The following is an 18,930-nucleotide window of genomic DNA, read 5'->3' on the forward strand; positions in this document are numbered from 1 at the left end:
TTTGAGCCTGTGGGATATGAGAATTTGAGCCATTTTCAATCTTTTTTCTGAAACCACTTAGTTAAAAAGATCTCAGGAAACAGGCTTTTGGCAAAACAGGATCGTACAATGAAATTCCCAAAGTTGGCTCATGGGACATCTCTGCCCATCTTCAGGCTTTAAGCTTGACATGTTGTACCTGACAGAGGTGTTAGCTGTGGTTCTGATTTTTGGAAGCATTTTTATGTGAAGAAAGCCAGAATACAGACTCTGTTATGAATGCATTAAAGTGCTTTGCCAGGATGTTATACTTCATTTGGGCATATACCTGTTACCTGTTGGCAAAATGGCTTTAGCTGATGCCCACTGCCTCTTCACCTATAGACTTTATTTATAGCAGTGCAATGGTGAACTGTGAATTTCTTAAAGCAGAGAGGCTCCTCAGATTCATACTCGTTCCAGCTTTGTCAGAGACAAATATTCCAACATCACATGCGTTTTTGCAATCCCCATTGCAGACATTTAATTGCAGGATGATTCAGGGCACTCTAAGCAGCCAAATTTCCCTATACAGTCAAAGAGGAGCAGTCTCTCCAAGGGTTTTTCAAAGCACGGCTATTGGCTGCCCAGTGCTAGACAGTATGACTGTCTCCTTCCCAAATAATTCAGCCTCTCACAAGAAAATAATGAATCAGGCTGAAAAATCGCAGGACTTCTTAAAAACAGAAAGGGTAATTTTGTTTGCTTTTCGAAGTGCACTTGTGTCGGGTTTTCAGGCTGCTTCTCTCCAGCCATGATGGCAACACATTTACTACGTGATCGAGCTCCATGTAGGCTCTTGGTTCCTGAGTCTGGGCCTCCTGCAGTAAAAAAAGTAATACATAAAGGCAGAAAGGCTCAGAAAACAGCTGATGGGGAGGCCTTCTTGCTTCCCTGCAGGCTGTTCACCTGCCAGCTTGGCAGCCTGTCAGCAGGACTGGCTGGGAAGCCTTGGGGCCACGGCACCAGTGGACGAGGACCTCTGCTTCAGAGTCCCTCAGGGTGCAATGAGCAGGGACCATGGGGCTTTGTCTCCCTGGGGCCGTGTCCCCAAAGTTGATATGAAACAGGATTTTTTTTTCATGGAATGGAGGAGTATCTTATTCCTTTCCAGCTTTAAAGGGATCCAGAGGGCTGGATCCTGCAGGGCGCTGTGCACAGATGAGGTGAGATCCAGGCAGCTGATGCACACAGAGAACAGTGTCGAATGTGGTCTTAGCTTATTGTAGTTACAGTTTTTCAGCTGCAGTGAGCACACTACTGCCTTGCTCTTCCTCAAGGCAGGTTTCTGTTCAGTTATACCAACTACTGCTTGAGGAATGCAGATTGATTTTCCAATCCTGTCCTTGGAAATTTGGTGTCACAGCTTTGGTAATGCTAGTTTGCGATGTTGCCTCTATTATGCCATATATTATCTTCTCTTGATGATATTCAGAGTGGTGATTAGCATATGCAGTCTGTATTTCCTGAGATATACAGTGATTTCAGGCAAACAAAGGGAAAAAAAAAGTGAAAAAAGTGGTTCTGGAAATATTCATTCTGTTGCCTGAATGTAAAAGGTGGCAAGAGGCACATGAAAATTTTCATTAGCCTGTGGGAGGGACACAAAGGTTTGGGTTATAAGGACCTATTATTATTTTAGATTACATACGGCTAAAAAGAAATCTTTTATGAGGCTTTTAGGATGTGGTCATCTGTTCCCTCCCCACACTACAAGCTCTCTGTCTCCCTCTTTGATGTGAGTAGATCTGTAACCTGGCTTCTGTAATTCCCATCAAACCTCCTTATAATATTGTTCATTCTAATAATGCCACTGATAACACTAAAACCAGCCAGTTCTCTAGGATACAGTACAATAAATGTTTTATATAGAATCTTCCCTATAAAGTATCCTGAGGAAAACTTGACAACAAGAAGTGGAGTAGACAGGAAAAATTTGGGGTAACATAACTTTCATATGGGCCATGGGAGAAAGTTTTGTACATTATAAAAAAGTTAAATATAGGCTGAATCAAGACAAAGAGAGTGAACTGTGGTAGAAGTGGGAATGTGCAACGAGAAATGGTTCTTTTTCTGGTAAGCAGAGAAATGGAGAATGTATTTTGAGATTTAAGTTCAGAAAGGTGATAACTGAAGAAGCAAAAGAAGTAGTGAAAGAGCAGATCAGGGAACAGACATGGGGCAGAAGGACTGGAAAAATGTCAGTGTATGGGGACTCAGAAGATGAGGCAAGCTTAAAATTTTGAAAATTAAGGAGGACTTTGGCACTGGAGGGGAAACCACTGAATGGGAGCAAAATGTTCTGCTTCCAGCAGGCAGCACTCAGGCGGTGCACCGACCACTCTCCTCTTTGAGATACAGGATGATAAGAGGGTGTCTGAGCCTGTCTACATCAGGCAACTCACTGAACACACTAATGTGATGGATCTGATCTGTTTCATTTTAGGTGGAGGAGACTCGAGGCAAGACGAACCAGCTGGTGTTCGCTGGCTGTGTATGACTGCATTGTCCTCATTTTAAAACTGGACCTTGTCTCAACCACAGGTGCTTCTAGCAGGTGCCTTGAAGAGCATTGAGCCATCCTCTTGGAGGAAAACCCAAGGTCTTCTCAAACACACTTTGTTTTACTGCACTGAACGCGAGGCTCAGCAGACATGATTGTTGGCAATGTGCTGAAAGACAAAAGAAAAGGTGGCTATGAAAAGCTGTAGCATCTGGGATCCTGTTTACAAACTGCAGGCAGCCTCCAGCGTCTGGCCTTATGGGGAAAAAGGCAATCCGAACATTTTACACCCCAGCAGCCTCTCTGCAGCAAACAGGCATGAGCCCACAAGGATTTAAATACAGAAGTTTCTGATTTTCACCTGCCTCTAATTCTTTAAGACTAAACTTTGCTCTACTCATACATGTGTGGTGCTGGTACTGTAGAGCTGCTCTTTTTTGGAGAACTAAACACAGCAGCACTCAGGATGTGTCCTGGCCCTGTCCTCTATTTGATAAAGTACAAAAACATCCTGCTGCCTACTCTGTTAAGGGCTTGTTTCTCTGTGAAAATCCTTTCTCTTAATCCTTGGTTTATGACTGTCTGAGAAAATATTCTAATGAGCACTGAAATGCTGAATGGGACTCTCCCTCGAGAGGGATGCTGCCACCCTGATGCTGCCGTCCCTGTGCCGTGCCCTTCTCACACCCTGACTGCTTCATGTCAGGAAATCCTGGCTGAAAGGGGGAGTCTAGTCCTCAGGAGAAGAACAAAACCTGAATCATGAAGTGCTCTTAATCTCATAGTAAAGTTAATTTATATTTTCCTTTTGTCCCACTTAGCTCCTGAGTATTCAAGTGACCTCTGCCTCTAAACATTGAAGATTTCCATTTTCATTCTAGCATCCCCATGTCAAAGACACAATTGAGCTTTCAAGGGAAATCTGAGAAACAGAAGCAAAAGAGATAATGGAGGCTTCTGAAGAGGTGGTGGTGACAGCCCAACCAGCTTCAGTGCATTTGAGTCTTCCCTATTGAGAATTTTTCTCACCTTCACATAAAGGGCCAGTATCTGTTACAGCCACATTTGTCGGCTCTACAGATGCACCCTGTTGATTAGGTGAACTTTGTGTACCTGATCTTGGTGGTGTTCAGAAGCCCAGACACAGACAAGATGTTATTATTATTCATGTCTCCCCTACTCAGGTGCTGTGTGTCTCTCCTGTAACTCAACCCCTAAAGATTTAGCACTGAAGACCCCATCCTGTGTGCATCTACCACCAGCTATAAAGCTGGTTATTGTAAGCTTCTCCATGGTTGCAATGGGGTTGCCTACAGAGGCAAGCTCTGTGTGCTGGTTGGGCCCACTTTAAAACAAAAACGCAGTCAGTAGGAATGGAGAATATGGTAAATATTTTGAAGGATGCTGAGGCTTTTGAAAGGCTGAGACTAATCATGCTTTCTAGTTGAAGGTATGGCTGCTTCTGTTGCAAAACATTGAAATAGGATAAATTCAGTTATCAGACTGTCATGGTACTTGAATCATAATGCATTGATATATTCAGAAACAGTCTGGAGAAATGGGCTGAGACTGAGATGACAATGTTCACTGATGGGATCATCTTAGAGAAAGCAAACTTGACTGGCAAGGTGCAGAGGGATCTCACAGTCCTGAGTGACTGGGTGACCAAGTGATAGCTGAACTTTGTAACACTGACAAGTGAAAAGACATGCACAGGAGGCTGTGTAAATAACTCTATAAATAGCTAGTGCAGCATAGCCAGCAGATTGAAGAAAGTGAGGTTTCCCCTGTACTTATTAGACCACACCTGGAACACTGTGTCCAGTTTTGGGCCCCCAGTATAAGGAAGGCTTTGGTAACTGTGAATCCAGTGGAGGGCCACCGGGATGGTGGCAGCTGGAGCACTTGCCCTGCAAGGACAGGCTGGACATCGGGGACTGTCTAGCCTGGAGAAGAGATGGCTTTGGGAGCCTTCCAATATCTCATGGCTTTGAGCAGGCCGTTGGGTTCAATGACCTCCCAAAATCCAACCTGAGCTCTTCTGTTATTCTATAATCCTTAGGAAAGTTGGTTCCAGTAAGTAGTTTTATCTAAACATCAACTTCATGGATGGGAGCAATCACAAGAAGTAAACAGAACATTAGGAATTATTAGGAAGAGAGCAGAGAAAAAGCAGGAATTATCAACATCAAATAGTACAAATACAAGGTGTGCCTGGATCATGAACATCATGTGCAAACCTGTCTCCCACTGATCAAAAAGGATAGAATAGAACTAGAAAACGTAGGTGGAAGGGAAAGAAGGGTAATTAAGAGCTTGAAAGAGACAGCAATTCAGGTAGGACTATTCTTTTTGGAAAGAAGGTAACAGAGGAGGTATAATATAGTAAATAAAATCATGATTCTCATGAGAACATGGAGGGGAACCAGGTGGCAGGTTCAAAATGGTCAAAGTGAACCATATCTGCATTGCAGACAGGATGTCTCAAGAAAGCAGCTGGCTTGTGACTGGATAAGAGAAAAAGGCTGGATTTTATACATGACATGTTGTCAAGATTTCCATGCAAGTTTTTCAGAAAATTAAGAAAATCTAAATAAAAATGTATTACAGCAACACTGCTATTCAAATGGATCTGGACAATGCATGTATTTAGCAGTTTACAGGTTTATTAAAGAATGGCTTCACCTTCACTTACTGTTAGTCCTATCTCTATTCCAATACAGATTCCTGGAAATAACAGGTTAAAATTTTATTCTATAAAAATCAGAGGCTTTGCTACAGAACTCAGGACTAATTTATTACTGTATCTAGCACATACCTATTTATATGCATATAGCAATGTACCTTCCGAAAGGTGTTTTGCATTTACCTGGTATTGTTATGCATGTATGGGGCAGACAGGGTAGCTGGCCAAGTGGGGTGTTAGCCTGTGGCCATGCTTGCAGGCAAGGGGGCTACAGTCCCTCCTGCAGCCCTGGGGGCAGACACTGTTGCTGCTCTCTTATCAGCGGTACTCAATGTCATGGCTGCCTGATGGAGCTCACATGCCATCACTGGAAAAGCCAGTGGTGCACGTGGAGATGGCTGCGTCACACGCGTTTTGCCACATTATGAGCAAAGACATTCCCAGTCCCAGCAAATGTAAGCCTAAGTCCTTTGATTGCTACTGTTTTCCCGCTCTTTTTTCATTTGCTCAGGGTTTTCTTTTTCTGTCCACACCAAATCAATTTTTAAGTCCACTCAAAATTTTGTATTTTCTCTTTTTTTCTGAAAATTTCCACTTTATATAATTTAAAAATACTTCCGTGTGAATTTACTGGCAAATTTTGTCTCCATATTTTGGAGTAAGCAGATCAGACCTAACACTGAAATTTGACTAATATCTCTTTTTTCCCCCCTGAAATCCAGCTCAATTTTTCATGTAGTTGCCCAGTATACAGTTCACATACTGATTGCATTTTGTTGAAAGTCTTATTAAAATCTCTGATGTTAACAGCCATAAGAACACCCATAAAAGAAACAAAACTGATCTGGGAGAGTTTCATGAAAACCTTTGGTTTCTGATCTACTTGGTTGCTCTCATATGCCGAATATTCCCAGTTTCATCCAGGACCAGGTTTAAATGGGTTTATAAAATGAGAATGTTTTATTACTCACACATTCCCATTTCTACAGACTGGATTGGATTGAATTCAGTCCCCTTTGGTGTTATGCCCAACATCAAAAAACCCCAATTTGAAGGTAGATTCTGCTTCTTAACTCAGCACTGGGAAACTTACGTTAAAGAAAAAAAAAAAATCACCATTATAACTAGACGTTTTAATTTTATTCCACATCTTTAAAGTTCCTCTTCCAGCTTTGAATAGGTTCAGTCTCAGATAGAGCTGATCTTCTCATTATTACTGGAAACTTTGAAGCTGTTTATCCCCAGACAGAGAGCTGAAGGTAGAGAGTCTGTAAAATTTTCCACATAGCGCAGGAATATGGGGAGAAAAGAATTCAGAAAGGAGACGCAGGGCCTTTCTCATGAACTCGAAATCCTGGCAAGCAGCTCCTTGAAGTTGTAATTGAAAATCAATCTGATATATAATTAAATTCTAGTCATCACATATGCACCAACTAGTCTCTTCAGCTCTTAGCCAAGGCAGCGGAGGAGCGGGGCTATCGATCAGGGAGGGCTCCTGCGCCATCAGCAGCACTAAGTGGCTCCGCGCGGGGCTGTCCTGATGCACGACTGGCAGTCAGCGCCGCGCAGCTCCCAGACTGGAGGACAAACAGCCGACTCCAGCGAAGGTGTCCAATATTCCCTAATCATTTAAGTGCATTGCACAGCGAGCCCGGACTAGTCCCGCAGTCTCCGTGCTGCCATCAGTCTTTCCAATAAATGAGCTTTGAGCAGGCTCCAGAGAGAAAAGGAAAGAAGGCTGATCAATTCTTTCCAATATTAGGTTTTCATTTTAACTTCTCCCCCTCAACTGCTACTCGGGTTAGGTGCTCTGTATTTATATTCGTCAAGGTCTGTCAACATAAATTGACAGCCCTGGTTTAAGGGCATAGCTCTAGTTCCTTTACTAAGTCAGAGAGAGAGAACTAGCACTGATTATTTCTTTAAAGAGGATCAAGAATGGCGTTTTCCAAGTTATTTCGTGTTTTTAAAGCCAAGTTATGCAATCTATGCATGGCCCTTACTGATCTCCCTTTATTCCTGACAAAGAGAAAAATTATCTTGTCTGCTGCTCTAGACACTTTTGATATTAGCATTAATATTAACTGACTTGTGTTCCTCTTCGGTGCTACATTATTAATTTGTCTAGGTATTTACAATGCCCTCATCACTGTATGCGTTAAACCCTGCCAAAGTGTGCACGCTCACACACTGCCAATGCAGAAAGCCTTGCTAACTTAGAAGCAAAATAGCATCAGTAAATATCACTCTTATACAGAACAGGAACATTATATCTAAATGGAAAACTAATCATGTCTAACAAAACTAATGGAATTCTTAAAAAATGTCACTAAATAGTTGGGCGGGGGAACTGATTGACATAATTTATTTGGCTTTCCGAAAAAGCCATTGATAAACTCCCTTAAAAAGCCCCTAAGAACATAGGCATGCGGCAGGGGGGGAAGAAATACCCCAAGTCAAACGGTAGTAAGAGCCGGGCTGATAGCAAACCCTGTGAGGCCAGGCCGGTGGGTGGGGGCTGCAGGCACTTGCCTGTTTAGACGCCTCCCAGTCCTAATTACAAGGCTGTTTTTCATGCTTATAACTTTAACTGTTCGTGCAGAAATTTTCCCTGCTGGTGCCTGCCTCGAGCTGGCTTGTCGTCTCTAAAAGAATTGCCTCTTTAAAACCAATCCAGCTCCCTTAGCAAGAGAGTTGTGGAAAAAATGTATTCCTTTGCTTCTTGAAAGAACAAGCGCACAAACTCCAAACCAGTAACTTGTCTGAGACTCCAGTGCCCCCGTGCTGCGTCTGGCTTGTGTGGGATGAGCCGCCATGGCCATGCTGCAGCGGTACCCAGCCCTCCTGGACCTTTGTGCCCTCCTTCACACCCGCACCCTGCCTCAGGCTGCCCTGCTCACAGCATCCCACCCCAGAAGCGGTGCTGCTGGGCACAGGGAAGCCCCCCAAAAGCAGGAGAGAAATTCAATGCAATGTGGTTGCTACTAAGACAGCTATGATTCAGTGGAGGGACAAACTCATCCTCATGGGGAGCGTGACTCTGAAAGCAAGACAGGCCACGGGGTCCAGCTGGGCAGCCAAGAGCGGAGAGAAGAAAAGACTTTGTATGTGTCCCCAGGACAATGCAAGGATTCAGGAAAGGACAGCAACGACACACAGCAATTATTTTATTTGGGTGTTCTCCTTCTGCCGTGCGTATAGCTGCTACACTGTGTCCTTGGACAATAGCCAAACCTGGACTTTTTCAGGACATAGGTCTCATGCGGGTTGTTGTGCTAATCCTCTGCCTTTAGGAGGACACATGGGCTGCCCCCTCCCCCTGCATTTTTCGCTGTTGTCCCCATAACCGTTTGCCTTCCCCAGTTTTCTTTTCCTGAGTTTCACCGCTCCGCATCTCAGGGGCAGCTCTGTGGGGGTTTTTTTAGGGATGGGCTAAACCCTGCCTTTAAAGGGACCGGTTATGGACAAGTTAAGATGGCTAGGCAAGAGCAGAAATGGTAGAAAAACAGAGATGGGGACAGGAGGCCCAGATGGGAGATGCTGGGACTGCAAATCAGACACACTGATGCTGCGATGGGGTCCTGGGAAGCAGGGCTGTGGTCAGCAGATGCTTGAGGAGACAGCTGGGGAAAAGGCAGCCTGGATCAGAAGGGGTCAAACCCCACCTCAAGTGGGCTATGGCACATTTCCCTCGAGAAACAAACCAAAGATTGTTCAGTCTCATCATTCGTCTGACATCCTCACACAAAGCACTGCATGCCCTGCCTCTTTCCTCTGCTGTATTAGCGCTAACGGCTTGCCACTGCCGCTTCGTTTTCTCAGGCAGCTGAAATCCGTGTACCGCATCCAGCTGCCACTGGGGACTGCACCAGTGTCACAAGGATGCAACCCAACTGTTGTATTTTACTGCTTTTTCCAGAAGGTGCCTAATGAAAAAATCAGCCTTAAGAAACACAATGTAAAAATGTTACCTGCAGTATTAAATTAAATGTTTATGATGCATAATTATTTCTTAGCAACATGTTTTCAGGACATGGAATAGTTCACTAGTTTGTACTGAGGTCAGTGAATAGTTTCTGCAAGAAAAAAGGTAAGAGGAAAACTGGAGCTATTTCATTTTGCCAAGTTAAATATGAATTTGAAAGATTGCATTTGCCTATACTTTCCTACTTAAATTAAAATCGTAAGTATGCACAAGGTATTTTGATTTGGATTGAATAAAACGACCTCCTGGTGGCGGATAGCCCCATTTTCCAGCTGGGAAGCTAAGGCACAGAGGCTCAGCTGAGAGACTACCTGCTTAATTTGGAGCACCTACCTTAGATGCCAGCACCTTGATTTTCTATCATTTGGCATCAGACTGTACTACGTATGTGCAAAGCATAGTTTGTGTTGACTTGATTAATGACTGAAAGCTTGAGAACTTCAGCAAATCAGATCCCAAATCGCATTGGGCAGCCAGGAAAACGTACAACCCCGGGTTCCTCTTCAACATGCGTGATCACTCTGAGAGCCTTGGGCTTCCTCTGATCACTGTCCCTGCAGTGGGACACTACTCCTTAAAAAAAAAATCATATTCACATTTGTAAACAAAAACCAAGGAACCTGAGGGCCTGATGCCATGTAGTCTATTTTGCTACACAGTGAGGATCCCCCATGGGCAGCTGAAATGCCATTCCTTTTTCTTCTCATTAAAACAATGAATAGCACTTGGGTATGTGTAGGCTGCGTGGAAGGAAATGCGCAGAGAAATAAGAATTTCTATTTTGACCCTTCCCAGCAAACTCAAGTCCTCAGTTACAAATTAAAAATGAGCCCAGGGCTATGGAAATACCAAAGAAAAAGGTCTGTAAAATTGTTTTCCTTTAGAAGGAATAGAAGACCATATGCAAACCCTCTTGAGCATCCTGTAAGGCTTTCTTACATGCTCACTAGAAACAGGTCTTTCCCTTATTATATTCAGAAATGCGAATTTGTGTAACTTCTTTGATTTGGTTGGAACTGCTGTTCAATGTGCTTGGACGGGACTCACATAGAGGCAGCGTGACTTCTTGGGCTCCAGTATGATCACAGAATCATAGAATGGTTTGGGTTGGAAGGGACCTTTGAGGGTCATCTTGTCCAACACCTGAGTATTTGGAGTAGAGTCTTTTGGATTAAGTGATACCCACAGGTACAATTAGATGGGAAACTCTCCACTGGAAAGAGCCATCTTTTTGTCCTGTATTTGCTGTGCACCATTTCAGTATGGGGCCCTTTCTTACATGCTGGTAATCGTGTCCATAGCCCTGTGGTTTGTTGTGGTTCTCCCATTGTGCAGTCCAAGAAAACCCTGCACCAGTAGCTCCTTAGTGTGCACTTCACAGTCACCAGTCCCTGGCCAGGTATCTTTTCCCCACTTTTGATACTTTTTTTCATTGCTAGCTCTTTTTCTTTTTACAGAATATGATTTCCTCATGACAGAAGCCAGGCCTTTTGGAAATTTGCTATCAACTCTTGGCGCTCCTTAAAATGCTTAACTAATAAAATCATGGAGCCTGGTGCTTTTCCTTTTGCAGTGAATGGGAACAGAATATGAATTACCTCCCTCTCTCTCAAATTCCTCTACCTGGCTCAGTAAATTTTTGTTCTGATGAACCTTAAAAAGCTGGATTTGAATAGGGATCTCTATGGGAGTTGCTCCATTTTTTCAATGCAGCATGATTCCAGGTTTAAGTCTAGCCTCTTCTGCCCTCCCCCAGCACCATTTCTGTTTGCTTCAACTTCACTTGAGTCATTTGTCTGCCTGTCGCTTTCTTTCTCCACTCCTGGAAAGCCATTAAAATTGATTTCTGTAAGTATTTTAAATACTTCTGCTGGTCCCTGTAGGGCTGTCTCAGAGTCTGCATAGGTTGCTGTCAGTTGGGATGGTACTGGAAGATGTTGCATTCACACCAAGGGAGAAATCCCTCTTCCCACACCCTTCTGTTTCACATTTCTTTTCTGGGCTTCTAAGCAGAAAATTTTCCTGATGCTTTGAGATAAATAGTCAGTGGAAATAAATATGAAAATCTTGGCTCCATGGAAATCAATAGCAAAATGCCTGCTTGACTTCAAAGCCCTGACCTACAAGGTTAATGGCACTAATTTAATGCTGCACATAAGATAAAATCCACTTGTGAGCCTTGTACTGTACCTGAGGAGCTGAGGGTTAAAATGTGACATTGTTACTAGCTGGTTTAGTTGAAACAGAACCTCATTTTTCTCATGGCTTGGACAATTGTGGACTTTGTCATCCTTTTCCTATAAGTAAGCTAATCTTTTTATTGATATAGTGCACACCAAGTACTACAGTGATTTGCGATGTGGGAAAGACTTTTGTTGCTGTTTCAGCATGGCCCTGAAAGCAGCTTTAATGACAGAAATGGAAAAAACAGTTACACATGCCAAATCATTATTCCAAGAGTTCCTCCAAATGATATGAAGGAGTACAAACCCTACAATACAAAGAGATTGCGGAAAATCTGTAGGCAGCATGTGAATCACATTGTCATGCTTCTTTATGGCACACATGGCATCACACACGTTATTTAAGTCAGCGTCCAGCAGACCAAATCCATTTGGAAGAAAGGTGATCGGTTCTGCGGAGCTGCTGGGCATGAACCAAATAGGTGTGGGAGACATGCCTGCAGTCATCTGTGAAAATGTGGGGGCAAAACAGGGGCATTAGGAAGACTCCAGAAGCTGGATGTGAGGTTTTAAGTTTTGTCCTAACTGGACTTGGAAAGGTGTTTCTCTAGATTTAAGTTAACCAGTTCAAAGCCTTACTGCTTTGGGTCACATTTGCACAATGGAATTATAAACACGTATTTGAGGAAACCTGAAATTAAGTAGTTAATTACTAAGTTTCAGGATTTCTTTTTTTTTTTTTTTTTTTTCAAAAGAGGGCCTAGAAATAAGATCTGGGTGGCGAAACAATTCATTGAAACATTTTTGACATTCAGTCAAATGTCTTAAGTAATCTGACAAACTGGTGGGATTTGAAATTGCTTTTGTTCTTGTTAAGGCATTGTTCATCTCTGCCTGCATAGTCCTGCCTGCCCCACTTCTCTCTCCATAACAGCCCTGGTTTGTGGCACAGCAGAGGAGTGCAGGAGAAAGCCATGATAGGGCCCAAATGGCTTTCCTGCTGAAACATGCCTGCACCCCACCCAGACAGAGGGATGCCTCAGCCAACTTATTAGCCAAGTTAGAATAAGCAGGTGGTAATGTCCATCTTTAGGTGCATTTCAGCGGTTTTGCAGCCTGAAAAGTAAACAGAATTGATGTCATGCTATTTACTGCCTTACATTAGCAGCCCAAAGAAACCTAAGACCAGCATCTCGATTTGGCCATACTGGGAACCCTGTCTCAGAGCTGCCTTGAGTTTATTGTCGTTTTGTTATTTGCACAAACTGTACTGGGATGTCAGGCTGGGCTTTGTAATAACTCTGTCTTTGGGCAGAGGTCATGGCATTTGCCAGCAATAATGTTCTGTCCTTGGTGAACAGTCACACTATGTGCAGGGAGGTTTCAACATAATCTCCCTCCCTGCAAAGGGAATTTCTTCAAAGGCTGCTTCCTAGCACAGCTCCTGCCAGTTGTGAGGGGACTACGTGAAAGTCTCCAGAAGTGGAGTGGGTTGCATTAAGCCTAGAAAATTGCAGACTTTTCCAGCTAGAGTTTTGAGCTCATCTTTTTCTGCCACTGCAGTATCCAAAAATCTGTTCTCAAAATATTTTATCCCAAAGTCACTGTTAACAGTTCTCTATACTACATAATTCAGCTATTGCCCTTGTGTACGTTTTGTTCTAAAATCACCCTATTTTAAAAAACTTTATGCAGGAAAGGCAACATCAGAATAAACTATTAATAAGAAGTATGTATACTATGGTAATGAATACTCTAGTCAATTTTTAGCCTAACACAATTCAGATAATTCATCTGATTTTCGTATAGTGCTATGGGTGTCACAGGTACTATCTGACAAGGGGTTGTGAGAACTCATTATTACATGGTATGGAGCAGTTGTGCAAGTTATACTGCAAAATGGAGAAAAAAATACTAAATTCACTAGCAAAGCATGTTGCTTAAATATTTGCTAAACTTTAAGCTTACAAATATTTCCCGTGTACTCAAAAATAATTACGTGTTTTTGACAGCTTCACAGCATCATAGAAACTTGTTGAAAAACTTGTTGAATTGGATCTCAGCTGTAATTCTTACAATATGATAGTGGATGAGTTGGTAAATCCAAATTATTATTTAATATCCCTTTCCTCTTTGAATACAAAGGAACTGTCTCCTTAACACTGTGATCTGATTAGCTGGACACAGAGAGTAAAGTCTTAGTTTATGTAATTACTTTATTTACATACACATATGTTTACCTAAGTTTTTATGAAGGAGAGCATGACTTCTTCTCTATGCTGTTCTGCATCCTAAATTACTCACAAAATGGCAGTTTCTCCTGTTCTGAGCAAGGAGAGATACCTTCCCCAGCCAGCTTTGGACTCTGACAGCACAAATGAGTTCATGAAAACAGCTTTATGTGGACAGGCATTGTACCTTTCTTGTTTTAAGCCAGCAAACAGCGTAATAACATGTATTACCTGAAATCTCATTAAAAGCCTCATTTTTTAATGAACTGTGAGGGAGAAAAGAAGTGATTCTTCTTTCCATGTGTGGCACTTCGACCTGCCCAGGCTGCAGCACTCGCACTGTGTGCATCCCCCACTGGGCAACTCTGCAGAGGTAGTAGTTGTGCGACCACATTTTCCCTGTTCATGTTACTTTCCTGTCCGGACTGCTGTGAGAAGTCCTTTAACACCATTATACTATGGGTTCAGTGGAAACCCCCCCCTGCAATTCAGCCACATATGCACACAAGTGCTTCCACTTCTATTTTTTTGATTGAGCCCTGCCGTCTGCTCTTCCCCTTAAAACTGACCAGAACATTTAATCTGTGATCACAGAACACACCTGAGGTAACCACAGCAATGGGAAAGTGATGTGCAGAAACTATTTAAAGTGTTTAAGCTTATTTTCATGACATTTAGCAACTGGAAACAACCAAAATCTCATGCGATCAGTGTGTCCTCTGCAGACCATCAGTTACCGCCTCCCCAGCTGGCAAAATGCCACTGCAGTACTTGCCTTGCCCCACTCCCTAGCTCTCATCCCTTCTCCTGTGCAGGGGGCCAACAAGCAAAGATTTGCAGCTGTCAGAGTTTCTGCCTCTATTAAGGATGTCTTTAAGACCAGGCAGCTTGCAAAATGAAGACATAGAAATTAATATCATTTTCTCTACCTTTCTGAAGCTAATCATAGTTCTTTGGGGTCTCTTCAAATCACAAAGTTTCATCAACAGCAAATAATAAGGGATGTCTTGTTTCCATTAGGGTTAATATCACAATTTTGCCTGATTATTCTTACTGCATAACTCAGTGGAAACAATGCATCTTTTGTAATAAAGCTTCTACCAGAAACCTTGGATGTTTTACAAGAAGGAAACATTGGCTAAGACTGCAACATAAAAATGTAGTATATGATTCCCATATAGATGTGTAGTATTAATATAAGCTGCCATGCCAAAAGCTTGCTGGTGTGCCACATTCAGAATGGGAGGGATGAGGGAAATGTATTTTTCTGCTGCCTTTCCATGACTTTTTTTTTTAAGTGAGGGATGTAGTGCAATATATTCATGTAATAATACGCTTAAAATCACTTGTGTTCAAATGAAGCAACGAGCTCCAGAGCATTCACTGCATCCAAAACTATGCCCTTACGGTTTCAATTAAAAGGAAATTATTTGCTTTGTGAAACTTTGCCTGGATCTTTAATTCTTCTTCATTGTTTGAATACAGCTCTAAAAAGCTACTGTACTTGAAGTTGCAAATCAGATTTCATTGGTAACAGTCATATGTCATGTCATGTCATGTCATATCATGTCACACGAATATTGGTGATTCAGTCCAGTCTGCAATAATGAAGGTTTCATTATCGTCTTCTTTCTGGCCTTTGTAATACATACTTTATGCACTCCACTGCCCAAGAGTATTTTCAGGTTTTCAGATGACTTTTTCTGATACTTCCCAACAAAGGTGCAGTTTAATCTTTCAAAAACATGGTGTTGATTACATTAGTTTTGTGCTGAGCATGTGCTATTGATCTTTCCTTGACAAAAAAGGAATGAATATAAAAGCAAGCGGCAACGGCCAACTAGCCACTAACTGAACTTTCCTATACTCCTTAACTGTCCAGTATAGTAAGTTCTTTCAAAAAAGAGCATGAAAGGAAACTACATCCAACCCCAAATGCATAGTGTACATACATCACTCTGTGCCCAAATCCCTGGTGTGTAGCGGTGGTTTTGTTCAGTTGCAGTTACACAAAGCAGACTCAGTGTACATAGCTGGTGGGTCCAGAGGCTCCACCTTCTGTTTGTTTGCTGGTTTTCTTCTCAAGAGCTCAGTCTACCATACCTTCATCTTCTATTATTTTTCTCTGCGTCAGCAGCAGGTCTGGTGATCCAGAGTACTGCATCAGCCAGTCAAGGGAAGCAGGTATTTACTGTATTGTCCCCCAAACCTGCAAGATGCCATCATCCTTGAGCCGCAACTTCATGTTGAAGTAAGCACTTGGCCCTTCTGTGGTCCAGTGTGAATTACTGCATCTGCTTTCAGAAGAGGTCCACTTAACACAGCATACAGCAGTCTCCTCCTGCTTTACACCATGCTTCTACCTACTGAGGGTGGGAATGCTCTTGTTGACTTTTTCACATAGCGGTATTTTCCGCAATTCCACATAAAGAAATGAATTGTTGCTCATTTACATATGGCGATATGAAGTTGTGAGTTCAGCTAAGCAGCTGAGTAAAAGAAGGAGAGTTTTATTCAAAGTGCCGAGCAGGAGCAGATGCATATCTTGTCAGTTTCTCACTTTACCTTATGATATTTCATTGACTAATTGATAGTGCGACAATGAAGGAACTGCTTCCAAAAGAGTCAATTACTTAGTCCAAAATGGCTAATAAAAATGTCCTATGAATTGAAACGTAGCTCAGTTTGAAAGGAAATTATATCTCCCTGGAGACTAGTAAATGGTTTGGGAAAAATGTGTTCCACTGTTCTCTTCTTTGTTGCAACAATATATGCTGGAAAATATCCTTTTATTACATTTGGTTGACTTTAAAGACATACTGGTTCAAATAAATTGATGGGAGAATAAACCAAGAATGACTTCTAGTGAATGCTGCTAAATTAAAATCGATGAACTGTAGGCACTCAAGGCAAACGAGTCTTCATCTACTCAACATTTCCTTGGGCATTTTGCTGGCCAATTTTGCAGCCATCGGCAAACCAGGGACTTTCTTTTCCTACAGGCTAGTCGTTGTTGCTTTGTGTTGTTGTCACCCCTAATATTTTACTAGCTTCTGTTTTATTTCTTTTTCATCCACTGTCATATCTGATCACATCACTCTAAGGAATCTTTCCAAGAGCAGTCAGACCATCAGTAACATCTGGTTTATCTCTATATTTTCCCTAGGTTTGGTGTCTTCAGCATGATAGTCTATGAGTGTTTTTCCACCTTCATCAGTCAGACCACTTTATGAAGATGGGTAAACAACATTATCTCCACTTACCAGCTGGGAAGAGGGATGCAGAGAGAGAATGAGTGGCTTCCCAAGGCCACAATGAGTCAGTGCCGAGCTACCCAAAGATCCCGGTCTCCTAATGCCCAGCCCATGTCTGACTTGTTATGGCATAGCTCCTGCATCCGTGGGAGAAGTGAGGCCAGAGACTCATGCAACACCGGTTGGTTTCTTTGGGTCTGCTGGGCATTGGTGTTATGGGTGAAGGAAAATACTTGCTGTCAGATTTGCAAAAATGAAAAAAAAAAAAAAAAGAAAAAAGAAGTGTTTATTAAAATGTTCCCTAAAAATATTTATTGACTATTATCAACAAAACTTTTGATGTGAGAACTAAATGCAGTTCAGCTGCAGTTCAGCAGAGATTCCCCAACTGGTTTTGGCTGAGAGAGCCTGGTGCCAGCAGCCATCCGGCTGTTTCAGTGCCTTGCCAAGACACAGGGCATTGGATCAGCTCAGCTATTTCTAAGTTACATTGATGCCATTTCTGAAGATGAGCAAGCCTGCCTTCCAAACTCCCAGGATGTGTCGAGGCATTTCTTGCCAAGTAATATACACAATGGAGTAGTTGTGGTGTGCTTTGGGAGATGCAGACTGTGTAGAGACCCCAACCTTTATTCCTAATTGCAGGGGAATCCCCCAAAAGCTGAGATGTGGATGGATTTTATACTTTTCCAGAAGCAAGAGAAATCTACATTTTCCTTCCCCTCAACCTAGATTAATGATTTCATAGCTTGTCAGTAGCCTTTAAATAAGATTAGCCTCTGGCCTAAGAAGTTTCTTATGGTTCCTTTTCAGTGGAAGAACTGATCTATAATCTGTTGTAATCTTTCTAGAAGCATCTGCTCCTTGCCATGGTCAGAGACCTGAAATTGGAGTTAGATGGACATTTGTCCTGTCCTGGTAATAAAGTAATACTGAACTTTTTTGGAAACTTCCATGCTCATGCACATAGAAGGACAGAACCAGAGAATAAGTACAGTCTTGTGGTTCACCTTTGGTAGACTATATCATGTATTAATGCTCCAAGTGTGTTAAAATCAATAAATCCCATTTGAGATCCAGAACAGTGAATGGCCTGGATTTATCTCATTTGTTTAGGCTATGATGAAGAAATGGAAGCATAGCATCCTTTGATGTGAATTTCATTCCTAGAATTAAAATTTCCTGTTTTTCTCTGCTGCTAGTACTTTTGATCTTGAATTGTTAGAAGCCATCTCATTTTAGGGTGATATAGTTTAACTGAAATACTTAACTGTCGCTCTTGAAAATATTAATATAAAGAAATATCTAGTCCATTGTGGTTGCCCTGTCAAGACCCCCTCTGCACAGATTGCAGTCAGTTAAACAAGGGCAGGAATTCTTCTTACAAACGGTTTTGGACAGAGAAATACCTGGTTTCTTATGAACATGAAAAGCATGTTCAGTATTAGTTGATAAAACACCAAAGAAGCAAGCTTGTTTTTGAAGGGTATTGCTGCTGCTTGTGTAGAAAAATGTTGCAGTTCGGTGGTTAGAGAAAATATGCAAGTGTGCTAGGATTGTAAGCCTGACTGTCCAGCACGCCTGCTGCTGTGTTTCTACATGATAGTCCTCTTTCACAGTTGCTGTAGCAGCACTGCTCTGCAAGTATGAATAAGTAATAAAAGTTATGACTCCAGTAGAGAGATTTTATATGGCAGTGAACAACTGGTTTAAAGTTCATTCCGGCTACTGTCACACACAGTCGGCTTTCTGGCTCCCTCTTCTCGGGCTGATGTCTTTGGTTTGCAGTAAGCATCCATTTTATCACCAGTGATTTGTGAGCCCGTGTAAGAACCCATGACATACAGCAGAGCCCTTAGAGTGAAAAAGCTTTTTGTTTTCTTCTCCTCATCTTCACTGAGCATCTGTTTGGCTGTTGCCTGATAAGATGAAATTAAATTAATGAAACCAATGCCTTGGATGCAGGAACAAAATACACAATTGTGAAGTAACTGATAAAAATGACATAACATTATATGCAATTCCAGCTTAATATATGCAATACAGTTTCTGCAAGAGTCAAACAGTGTC

At 42.1% G+C, this 18,930-nt stretch overlaps 1 long non-coding RNA gene across 22 annotated transcripts in view; it reads left to right on the forward strand.

Annotated features, from left to right (window-relative positions):
* LOC128149667 (uncharacterized) overlaps positions 1-18,074 on the forward strand; it is an 87,240-nt gene extending 69,166 nt beyond the window's left edge. For 19 of the 22 annotated variants that reach the window (XR_008237790.1, XR_008237725.1, XR_008237723.1 and 16 more), the window contains one exon: positions 2,465-5,211. This is a non-coding gene — a long non-coding RNA (uncharacterized LOC128149667). Of the gene's footprint in view, positions 1-2,464; positions 5,212-16,772 lie in introns of those variants that run through there. The other 3 variants (XR_008237761.1, XR_008237732.1, XR_008237802.1) reach the window with 3 other exon arrangements.
* Positions 18,075-18,930: the final 856 nt, after the last annotated feature.

The sequence above is a fragment of the Harpia harpyja genome, chromosome 1 (genome assembly GCF_026419915.1).
Source record: "Harpia harpyja isolate bHarHar1 chromosome 1, bHarHar1 primary haplotype, whole genome shotgun sequence".
NCBI classification, from domain to species: Eukaryota; Metazoa; Chordata; class Aves; order Accipitriformes; family Accipitridae; genus Harpia; species Harpia harpyja.